Source organism: Mus pahari, chromosome 5 (assembly GCF_900095145.1).
Source record: "Mus pahari chromosome 5, PAHARI_EIJ_v1.1, whole genome shotgun sequence".
NCBI classification, from domain to species: Eukaryota; Metazoa; Chordata; class Mammalia; order Rodentia; family Muridae; genus Mus; species Mus pahari.
The window spans coordinates 3,688,715-3,701,053 of record NC_034594.1 but is presented as its reverse complement, the minus strand read 5'-3'; positions in this window follow the sequence as shown (position 1 = coordinate 3,701,053).

Genomic DNA, 12,339 nt, shown 5'->3' with positions numbered 1-12,339 from the left:
CACCAAGCATTGTAGTAATAAAGGCATGAATGCCAGCTTTCATTATAGCTCATTGCCACATCTTGTCACCAAATTAAAATGTAATCGAGTTTTTAAAAATTGTCATGGCAACATCTGTTCTGAAGTAATAATATGTCAGAGCTGGGGTGTTTATGATTCTTTTCACCCAATGTAATTGAAACTAAATCATGCCATATCTATATCTAATTTACATCTATATCTAATCTATATTTATACATCTATATCTAATATCTCTGTCTCTATCTGTCATCTGTCTATTTATCTATCTGTCTATCTATCTATCTATCTATCTATCTATCTTCATCATCATCATCTATTTATCTATCTATCATCTGTCTATCTATCATCTATCTATCTATATCTATCATCTATCTGTATATCATCTATCTGTATATCATCTATCTATCTATCTCTCATCTATCTATCTATCTTCATCATCATCATCATCTATTTATCTATCATCTGTCTATTTATCTATCATCTAACTATCTATCATCTATCTATCTATCTATCATCTATCTGTCTATCATCTATCTGTCTATCATCTATCTGTCTATCATCTATCTGTCTATCATCTATCTAGCTATCTCTCATCTAGCTATCTATTTATCTATCATCTGTCTATCTATCTTTCTATCTATCATCTATTTATATATCTACAATCTATCTATTTATCACCTATCTGTCATCTATCTCTCTATCATCTATCTATATTTATCTATCATATGTCTTTCTTTCTATCTATCATCTATCTATCTATCTATCTATCTATCTATCTATCTATCTATCTATCTATCATCTATCTATTTATCTATCATCTGTCTATTTATCTATCATCTATCTATTTATCTATCATCTATCTATTTATCATCTATCTGTCATCTATCTATCATCTATCTATCTATCTATCTATCATCTATCTATCTATCTATCTATCTATCTATCATCTATCTGTCTATCTGTCTATCTATCATCTATATGGAGTTGCTTACAGGAAATTTTAAGAAGAACCTTATATTGTAGAACCTTAGGACAATCCTAGCAAATGTAACAAGGAGAGATTCAAGGGTTTGCATCAAATGATTTGTTTAAAATGTGATTTTTCAAATGTATAGTGTTGCATCATGGTAAAGATTTTGAAAAGTCATCCTAGACTCAACTCTATATGCCCAGCGAAGACAGTGGTAAATTTAAAAAGAGGGGAAGCCATCCTTTGTTATGGAGCTTTAGAGGAAAGTTTTCATAAACCAAGGTTACCAAACTCTGTAATGCTATTCTATTACTATTCTATGTATTACTATTCAAGCTTTAAAAAAAAGTATCTCCTATTAGTGGCAGAGAAGAGATGACTCAGTGGTTAAAAATACTTGCTGTTCTTCCAGTGGATATGAGTTTGATTTCCAGTACCCATACTAGGCATCTCACAGACACATGGAACTCTAGTTCTAGAAGAACTGATACCTTCCATGAGAAACTGTATTTATATATACATACCCCTACACAGACACACAAACACACAATCAATAACAAAAATAAGTTAATCCCTTTCTGAATGAGCGGAAATTGTAGTTCTCATTCAGTAAAATTTGTGTTTGGTGATCCTGGAACCCATAGAAAGAATTTTAACTAATGCATAATGAGGTACTTGAAGGACCTTAGGTCATGTACATGCGCACACTGTCGCGCTTTTCAGACACACCAGGAGAGGGCATCGAATCCCAATACAGATGGTTCTGATCCACCACATGGTTGCTGGGAGTTAAACTCAGTACCTCTGGAAGAGCAGACAGTGCTCTTAATCACTGAGCCATCTCTCCAGCCGGACCTTAGGTCATTAGACCTATCATTTTCTTAAATTCACATTCAGTAGCGATCCCAAAAAGAAATAGGAAAACTGGGTTTTCACAACTTTAAAAGGAAAAGCACTTATTGGCTTGTACAAGGGAAGTATGTGTGCTGTAGCACGTGAGCATAGGCCAGAGGACACCTTGCTGCTACAGCTTGCATGGGGGGAGGGGGGTCAGAAGACAACCTCTGGATCATGTGGTATGAATTCAAACTAAATCATCAGTGGTTTATAATAGTTTAACTTCCCAAGTCACTTAAACTTTCAGATTTCTGTCTCCTCATTAGCTAAATGGAGAGAATTATTAGGCTGGTATGACAAACATTATACATTCCATTGCAGTATGATGAATGAGAGCTAGACAATCCTGAGTGTATATAAGTACTATGGAAAGTTTATTATTCATCCTTATCAGCACTATTCATCATTAGATCAATACTATGGAGTGTTTTTGTTTCTTTGTTTATTTGTTTGTTTTTTGTTTTCATATTTGTTTCTATTTTTCTTCCTAAGCAAGGAAGCTGGCTTCATGCCTTTCTATGTAATATGATGTTTCCATGGTACACAACATAGAAATGAAGAAGGATGAGAGATAAAATACGTTAAGCATCACTGAAGAACCCTTAAGCTAACAAGTAAATCAGCATCATTAATCAAACACTAACATGGCCTGGTTAACTGGTTCAAGGGTCTTGCTGCCAGTTCATCAACCACATGGGAGACAAGCTATAATGTTACACAATGTGTTCTTTTACTGTTCTTCACTACCATGCATGTCTCAGATAAACCTGGACACATGATCCCTGACCATGGTGGTGAAAAAGTGAATTGTCTACCCAGATCACTGAGCAAAGAAATGAGATTCTCTGGTCTCCTGTTCAGGTCTGCAAATACTGTTTTCAGCTTCAAAGTTGGGAACTTCACTTCTCACTACAAATGATTTTCCCAGAGACAGATTTTCATTTCCATGGTGTTTTTCAGTGGTTGACTTAGCTCAGTGAAATGGGCTCATTATATTTCTCTGAGGAATCTGCTATGCATGTAGGAAAGAATTTTAGTTTTCAAAGAAATATTACCAATTTCTTTTAATTTATTTTTGTGCATGTGTGTGTTGTGGGGTATGCATGTATTCATGTGTATGCAAATAGGTTTGTGAGTACACACACAATTAACACAGAGGTCATGTTTTCGACTATTCTCAATATTATCTATTGAGAAAAGTTCTCTCAATGAGCATGGAGCTCATCAATCTGGTAAGATTAGGTAGCCAAGTGAACCTGGGGATCCTCTTGTCTACACCTTCAAAGCAGTACGACTTTAGCTACATACTGCCATGTCTGTTTGTCTGTTTGTTTGTTTGTTGTTTTGTTCTTCTCATACGTGCTGAGAATCAGAACAATACTTACACATCAAACACATTGCCAACCAAACCATTTCCCCAAGCTATAAATTTGGATTTTAAAATTGATTTTCACTGAAAATGTTTGATAGTTGGAAATCATTTCACCTCCCTGAAAGAAGAAAGGGTTTGATTTGTATGCTAGCCATAGCTTTTCGCAGGTCCTAAATTGCTTCTAATAAAATCTCCCTTACTGCTGATCATTTGGATGAGGCTGACAATTTACCAATTATCCAGCCACAACCTTGCTTTAGTCAGCATCCTATACTACTATAGTATCTTGGCGAAGACTGTGAATTTCCTAAATAACCATGATTTGGCTGTATGCCTTTCAATTTACTTATTTGAGTGCAAACCATGACAATCATTTATTTTTTGCTCTGGTACCTTCAGCAATCTGTGCTTATAGTGCTATGTCTCCGTCAGGAAATTTTAACTACACAACAGTTGTCTATATAACGCCCCCATAAACCAAGTAAGGATGGGTTTGTTATGAAGTCAGACTGTGTTAGAGACATGTAAGAGCATTCACAAGTGCATTTATTAATACTTGATGCACTTCCAAAAGCAAGGCAAGAGGGAAGGATCTGTGGCGTGAGGAGCATATGGAGCAACTTTGTCCATCACTTTATTAAGACACATGTGTGTTTGTGTGTACATGTGTATATAAGTGTGTGCTCATGTGTGTTTATGTGTATGTATGTGTGTCTACTGTGTGTGTATATGTGTGCATGTGTGTACAAGTGTGTGTCTGTGTGTATGTATGTGTGTATATGTGTGTGTATGGTGTGTATCTGTATTTGAGTGTGTGTGTGACTGCACATATGTGTATTATATATGTGTGGGCTAATTATTCAATTTGTGTTAAATCTGAAGAATCTGCTCAGAGAAGAACTAGTGAATCAGAGTTAATGTTCAGTAACAGACTATTAAAATATCTATAAAGATGGTCTTGTTCAATCATAGAAGAAACTACAAATATTTTCTTACCACTAAGAATGGACAGGGGGATAGTGATTGTGTCCAGCCTCAGATAAAACCTTCCTGTTAAGGCCTGATGCTAGTTCCCATACCCTATTTACACTGAGAAATTTTGTAAAATAACAGAAAGTGCCGCTGTATCAGTCTCAGAAGAACAAGATACAAAAGCAAAGGTTTGTGAGCCATTTGGGCCTTGTGTTGGAACAGGGCAAGTGGGCCTGTGTCCGTCGTTACTTCACGGAACATGGCTGCCATAGGGAATGTACCTCTTTTAAATGTCTTCATTCTACCAGCTGCCCACAAGTTTAGTTTTCAAATCTGAGCATAAATACACACCATCAGCAAGTTCATCTCTGAAATATATTACCATATGAAAAGTTGCTTTCTGTCCGGGTATTTTTAGAAAACCTTCATTCCTTGGCAGCACCATATGGGATGACTCTTGCTTGATTTTTAAGCTCTGTGCATTTTCCCAGAACGTTACCCTTTAACAAATATATTGCAATTATTTTGATAGGATATGTGGCTACTTTTCAAGCTGCTGCATTAAACCAATTAATCATTTGAAAACCTTTCTGAATCTTTCCTTTTCACAAGTTGGAGACAGCTAGAAATCTGTCCATACCAGATGGAGAGGGAGGGGGAGGGCATATGCCCAGGTTTGTGGATGCCACCGTAACATCAATGAATGAAAGATTCCAAAAGATGGACCTAGGAGGTATGTGGTCAATGGCTAAATACTTGCCACTTGAGCATGAGGACCTGAAATGCTGGGTGGGTGTGACAGCTGGACTGCAATTCCAGTTTCAGAAAATGAAGACAGGGCATCTTAGTGCAAGCTTGCTCACAAGGCTAGAAGACAAGCCACATTGACTTGCCTTAGGCCTGACAGACCCTGCCTTATGAATGTAATGGAAAACCCATTAAAGAAAATTCTGTTCATGGCAAACATGGGCATCCGCATGCACGCATATCCATATGAACATCTTTTCATATACTTATAAACACCATCACACACACAGCAAAAATGAAACCACCACCATCACCAAGAACAACAAAATCAAAGAAGTTCTCAAAAGATTTAGTGAGGAAAGTTTGAATTCTCCAGTTGTTAGCACGTGTCATTTGGATATGGATAAACGGTGTGTCCCAGGTTACGGCCATGAAACAAGGGTTGGCAGTACAATCACACCAATAGCCCACACCAGTGTGACATCTCTCCCTCAGGTGAAGCGTGTGTGCTGGCTTATCATGGAACCCCACCATTGATCCTCTTGACCTCTGGTTCCACAACCACAAGCTAGAAAAATTCTGCTCCTCTGATTTTTATTTTGTAGCTTTCTTTCTCTCTTCCAGCACCATCCCTGCCTGCCACACTTGCCAAGGTATGAGAGATCCATCCTGTGTCCCCAGACTATCAGTCTTCTGTGGCTCTCCCTCTCACATTTCCACAGGCACATTGCTGACCTCTGACTCCATGAATGGAATCCTTCATGGGATAAAAGCCAGCTCATTCTATGTTCACCCTCAAGACCACTAGACTGAAGTAAGATCTGAGCCCTGCCCTAAGATCTATAGCATTAAGAAGGTGATTCTTCCTGGAAAAAAAAAATGTTCAACATCCTTAATCATCAGGGAAATGCAAATCAAAACAACTCTGAGATTTCACCTCACACCAGTCAGAATGGCTAAGATTAAAAATTCAGGTGACAGCAGATGCTGGTGAGGATGTGGAGAAAGAAGGACACTCCTCCACTGTTAGTGGGATTGCAAGCTGGTACAACCACTCTGGAAATCAGTCTGGCGGTTCCTCAGAAAATTGGACATAGTACTACCGGAAGATCCAGCAATTCCTCTCCTAGGCATATACCCAGAAGATGTTCCAACTGGCAATAAGGACACATGCTCCACTATGTTCATAGCAGCCTAATTTATAATAGCCAGAAGCTGGAAATAACCCAGATGTCCATCAACAGAGGAATGGATTCAGAAAATGTGGTACATTTACACAATGAAATACTACTTAGCTATTAAAAACAATTAATTCATGAAATTGTTAGGCAAATGGATGCATCTGGAGGATATCATCCTGAGTGAGGCAACCCAATCACAAAAGAACACACATGCTATGCACTCACTGATAAGCAGATATTAGCCCAGAAACTTAGAATATGCAAGACACAATTTGTAAAACACATGAAACTCAAGAAGAAGGAAGACCAAAGTCTGGATACTTCGTTCCTTCTTAGAATGGGGATCAAAATACCTATGGAAGGAGTTACAGAGACAAAGTTTGGAGCTAAGTTGAAAGGATGGACCATCCAAAGACTGCCCCAACCAGGGACCCATCCCATATACAACCACCAAACCCAGACACTATTCTATATGCTGACAGGACCCTGACATAGCTCTCTCTTGTGAGTCTATGCCAATGCTTGGTGAACACGGAAGTGGATGCTCACAGTCATCTAATGGAGGGCCCCTAATGAAGAACCTAGAGAAAGTACCCAAGGAGCTAAAGGGGTCTGCAACCTGATAGGAGGAACAACGATATGAACTATCAAGTACCCCCCAGAGCTGTGTCTCTAGTTTCATATGTAGCAGAGGATGGCCTAGTCGGCCATTAATGGGAGGAGAGGCCCTTGGTATTGTTAAGATCATATGCCCCAGTACAAGGGAATGCCAGGGCCAGGAAGCAGGAGTGGGTGGGTTGGGGAGCAGAGCGAGGAGGGTATAGTGGATTTGGAGATAGCATTTGAAATTTAAATTAAGAAAATATCTAATAAAAAAGAATGAAAACGATAGAGATTTCTTTAAGAAAAAAAAAAGAAGAAGAAGGCGCTTCTTTGTATTGCTCCAAGTAGAATTTGCATGCTGCAAAATTTACACCGTCTTCCACTCAAGTTCTACAAAGTGTGAATCTTCTATTTAAGAGAACTGGAGATGGAAGAGGCTCTTCAAAATTGACCTTAGAGCCTGGTGTGCATGATTTTCCTTTTGTTTCTTATCTATCTTTTGTTTATCTTCCAACATTTTGTGATTCCCTGCAGCTTATAAGCATATAATTCTAACTGTTCATTGTGTCCATTGAAGGACTCATTCTTGAAATCACCAAGAAAGGCATGAAGGGGCACGAAACTGATTCAGCCCTCCAGGGCTATAATATTAGCATAGAAGCAGAATGGAGGGAAGCAGGTAGGAGATCACACAGTAATGCTTTCCTTAGAGTTAACTATGAAAGTCCCCTAACAAATAGATTAGTGCCGATGCACGCCAGACCTCAAGTCTCTTCTATCCTTTCTCAAAATTTCCCGAAAGCAGTGCATTCAGCACGCTCCCTTTTGCATCTTAAAGTAGGATGAAATTACTCTTTTTCGTAGTGCAGAAGGCTCCAAATAGCACCTGGACACTTTTATTTATTGTTCAAAAATATGCTTTTCCTTTATTGTGCCTAAAACCTCAAGCCTGGAGACCATTAGATAAAGCTATGCTAGGCTTAATGACCCTTTAGCCTTTTCTACTGTACTGTACCTTTCAGACTTCATTATTGACACGTTTTGGGACCCTCCCTGAAGATCGGGCATATCCTTTGAAAAACACTGTTGCTTCTTTCTCAACAGGATTACTTGTATGTTAGGAGAGTGGCAATAAATATCAAGTGAAATATCCATTATTTGGGGGGGGGAACGTTATGTGTGTCTAGGAAATACAATATAAAATTGACACCAGTAATAAAGTATGCCAAGATATGACTACAAATTCATATGCACAGGTAATACCTGATTATCATGCTAATTTTGGTCAGAATGCATCCCATTATCTCTCTTCACTTGTGAGGTTTAGGCCTATCAAGCACACCATCCTGGTCTCAGTAGATTATTGGTGCTCAGTCTTCTCAGTGTTCGAATCTTGTGGCTACAGTATAGTGTGCACAATGCAACATCTTATCTACTTATGAGATCAGATGTGTATCTTATGTGTATTTTTTGAAGACATGGACTATTTCATATTCATAGCTGTACCGGTAGCATGCAAAAAAATATGACCTAGTGCCTCACACCTTGTATGCTCTCAATATCTGTCAACAGATGAATGGGTGAGTGACAGAACTTTTTAGTATCTTATTCGTTTTATGTCTTTCTTTATATATATATATATATTTACAGTGAGGAAGATTTGTAATAACTACCTCCAAACCAAAATGGTCCAGGATACAAGACTGTCTTTCATGTATTTTGAAGGTGTTAAACTATACCTTCATGTAGTTTGAAGGCGTCATTATAAAGTCTGGAACCCTAAGCCATAAAGCTTAATATGTGTGCTTGTGTGTGCAGAGAAGAGAGCTTCAGTTTGAACTCTACAGAGTTGCTGCAGCAGAGTGCAGGGCATCAGCTAATGCAGTGCTCACGGCTCACCTGCAGGGGCACTCGTGTGCCAAGTAAAAAGGTCTGGACATTAAGGTGTAAAGCCAAAGATAGACTGACAAAGGGTAAATGGACAAAATGGAAATGAATGGAAGATTCTTTTCAGCACTCTACATCCTAGAGAAAAGGTATGTAAATTTAAGAAAAAGAAAGGGAGGCTCTGGAAATTTAAAAGAAAGGAAAAAATAATACTGAGGTCACATCTAGGAGTGAGATTAACTGAGAGACTAAGTTAGAATAAGTGTTTAGTGGATCACTAACCAAATTCAAATCCAGGCCTGACTGACATCAAAGAATTCTCAAAATGATGAGCAAAGATTTCTTCAATTTTTACTCAAGGTCTCTTTACTTATTTTTATTTGTGGGTGTGTGTTCATGTGCTTATGTGTGTAAGTGCTTGCATGTGTGTGTGTGTGTGTGTGTGTGTGTGTGTGTGTGTGTGTGTGAGAGAGAGAGAGAGAGAGAGAGAGAGAGAGAGAGAGAGAGATGAGGTCACAAGAGAGTATCCTATAGTTACAGGTGAATAGGAGTCACCTTGGCGCTAAAACCAAACCCCAGTCCTTAGTAAGGTTAGCAAGTAGGCCTAACTGCTGAGGCTTGTCCCAGCTCCTCCTGGGAAGGGCTTGACTTACTTTCCTATAACCGAGAAGATGATGAAGACCACACACTCTCTTATCTCTTTCCCTGCTCCCTCGCTCCAGGCTCTGTTGGTTTTCTGTCTCTGAGCATGCCCCAAATCTTCTGTGATACTCTATTTCCTATTTTTATCCCATCCTTAACTTTCGCAATGTTCTACTTTTCTTATTTTCCCTCAGTTCTATCTCACTTTCCCTAATCTCATTTTGTTTTCAATACCATAATTTCAAAAAAAATCTAGTAAGGCATCTAGGTCCTTCTCAGAGAAGTCAGGAAAGGGAGTAATATTGAATAAAATACAAACCCACATTTGTAGGGAAAGTATAAAAACTAAGCTGGATTGAGAATTTTTATCCCAATAAGAACCAATACGCCTGACCTTTGAGATCAGTTGGTACAGAATGGGAGAAAGAGAGAGAAGAAAGGCAAACTGATCCCTCCGATGGCTAGTGTGCCCAAGTGGATTATGATGAGAAGGAATCTAAGCCCTGCGCACACCGCCAGTGCAGATCAGAAAGGGTAAGAGAAGCTTCAGATCCTTAACTCTTCTTACCTAGATTCTTTTCCTCTATTTTTATTTATTTTTCATTTTACATACCAGTCGCTGCCTCCTCCCCCACCCCTCCTCCCCTCCCAGAGTCTTTCTCTCCATCCCCCCTCCTGTTTTCCTCCAACAGAATGGAGGTCCCTCCTAGATATCCCTACACTGTAGTGCATCAAATCTCTGCATTGTTAGGCACTCATCTCCCACTGAGGCAGCACATCTGGGGATCGGATTCCACAGATAAGCAACAGCTTATGGGACATACCCTGCTCCTGTTATTAGGAGGCCCACATGAAGCCTGAGCTACACATCTATGTCCGTACCCTGGGCCTCCGTCTAGCTCTCATATGCTCTTTGGTTGGAGGCTCAGTCTCTCAGAGCATTAGGGATCCAGGTTAGATGACTCTGTTGATCTTCCAAAATTCTGCTGGAACCCACTGCAGTTTTTCTCACCTCTGTGTGATCTTGCATAGTGTCTATAACATTCTTCTATTTCTCCCACTGGGATTACGCATCTTTAATAGGGCTTTCGATCTCAGTATGTAACCTTCTGTGGCATTGGATGTTTTCCTGGTGGGTGGCTCAGTTAGAATGTAATCTGGTGAGTGAGCTTGTTTTTTTTTTTTTTTTTTTAACCTTCCTTCTCTGTCTTGAGTTAAATTTGCATATCAAGACAATCATATACCCCACAGAATATGTATTGATGCCAGTGTATCATCTAAGAGATTTGAAAACATTTGCCTCAAGCAATGCTTCTGAATTTATCACTTCCCCTTTAAGACCTACACATTTGAATAGCTGTAACTAGGACAAAGCACTGTGCTCCAATGTGGCAGATTTGACGCACCATCCTCATTTCTAATGTCCAATTAACATGCATGTTGATGCCTTTTGAGAACTTCTCTGCTTCTGAGGATGTTATTAGGTTTTTCCGGAGGCTGCATAAAGACTGCCCTTGACAATGATATTTTATCACTACCAGTCTGTTGGTAAATAGGACATTGATTTCAATAATTTATGTTTTCAGAGTTAGGCACTTTTTGTGGTTAAGGCATCTTTGCTCAGTGACAAGATCTAAAATATATGCTGGTTGCAGCCCAGATCAGGCCTTGATACAGAGGAGCTGAGACATCAGGATCACTTGGAGTTTAAAACTATCACTTTCATACACATTTCTCATCCTGACTAATTACCAATCTTGATAAACTTCTATTTGTGGTTTCTCTGTGACATATTTACCTCAAATCAAAGTTTTAATAGTTACAGGTTCCAGTGAAGACCAATAATCCTAAGGGTCAGTTTCAAGAACCACAAAAGTCACAATTATATATAATTATAATATTATGTAACAGGATGTTTTGGGGTATATGCATTTGTTAACTTATTAAGTCTATACAATAAGAACATGTATTTTCACATTTCTAAGCAAGACTAATTGGAGAAGCAAACATTATTTGAATGCTTTTTAATTCTTCAACTTTCAATTCACTGGATCTTAATATATTTATAGCATATAGTTAAATCACATTTTGGGGGAAGGTACCTGATAATTGTACCTCAGGTTTTGTGAAAGCATATATTTTTCTATTTAGTTACACCTCAACTCTGAATTTTTATAAAACCATTTGGTGAGTTTCTTCTTTTTCATTAGAGAATTTACATTTGATATGCTTCTTTTCTGTGTCTCATGTTTCTTTTATTCGACTAGTCATTTGTTAAAAAAAAATCATTAATTATTAGAGAAGTGATAACTAAGACAACAGGAAGGCACGACTGCATTCTTACCCATGGAGGCGGAACCCCAGAGTCTGACATCAACATTTGCTCACAGCGTACAGAACGGCAAAACTCTCCTGCATCGACAGTGGGATTAAATATACAGAACCAGGCTGGAGACATGGCTCAGTAGTTAAGGGCAGTGACTGCGGTTCCAGATAGACCCAGGTTCAAATCCCAGCACCCATATGGCAGCTCACAACTGTCTGTAACTCCAAGATCTGATACTCGTATGTAGCCATACATGCAGGGAAAGGCAAAGCACCAATGTACATAGAATAAAGGTAAATTAAAAAAAAAATACAGAGCCACTTTGCAAGAAAGTATGGAGATTCTTTACAGGGCCAAACGGTTTTCCAAAATAATACAACCTTACTCCTTAGCTTTCACCTATTTTCTTAAAACCTGTGATATGAATACATATTAAAGATTTATTCACAGTTATCTAACATTGAAAACATCCATGATATCTTTCAATAGGTGAATAATGTAATATAACTGGTCATTGGAATTTCTGACTTTGATGTTGCCTTAAAAGTCATGCTGGAGCCGGGCATGGTGGCGCACACTTTTAATCCCAGCACTCGGGAGGCAGAGGCAGGCAGATTTGAGTTCGAGGCCAGCCTGGTCTACAAAGTGAGTTCCAGGACAGCCAGGGCTACACAGAGAAACCTTGTCTCGAAAATCCAAAAAATAAATCAATCAATACATA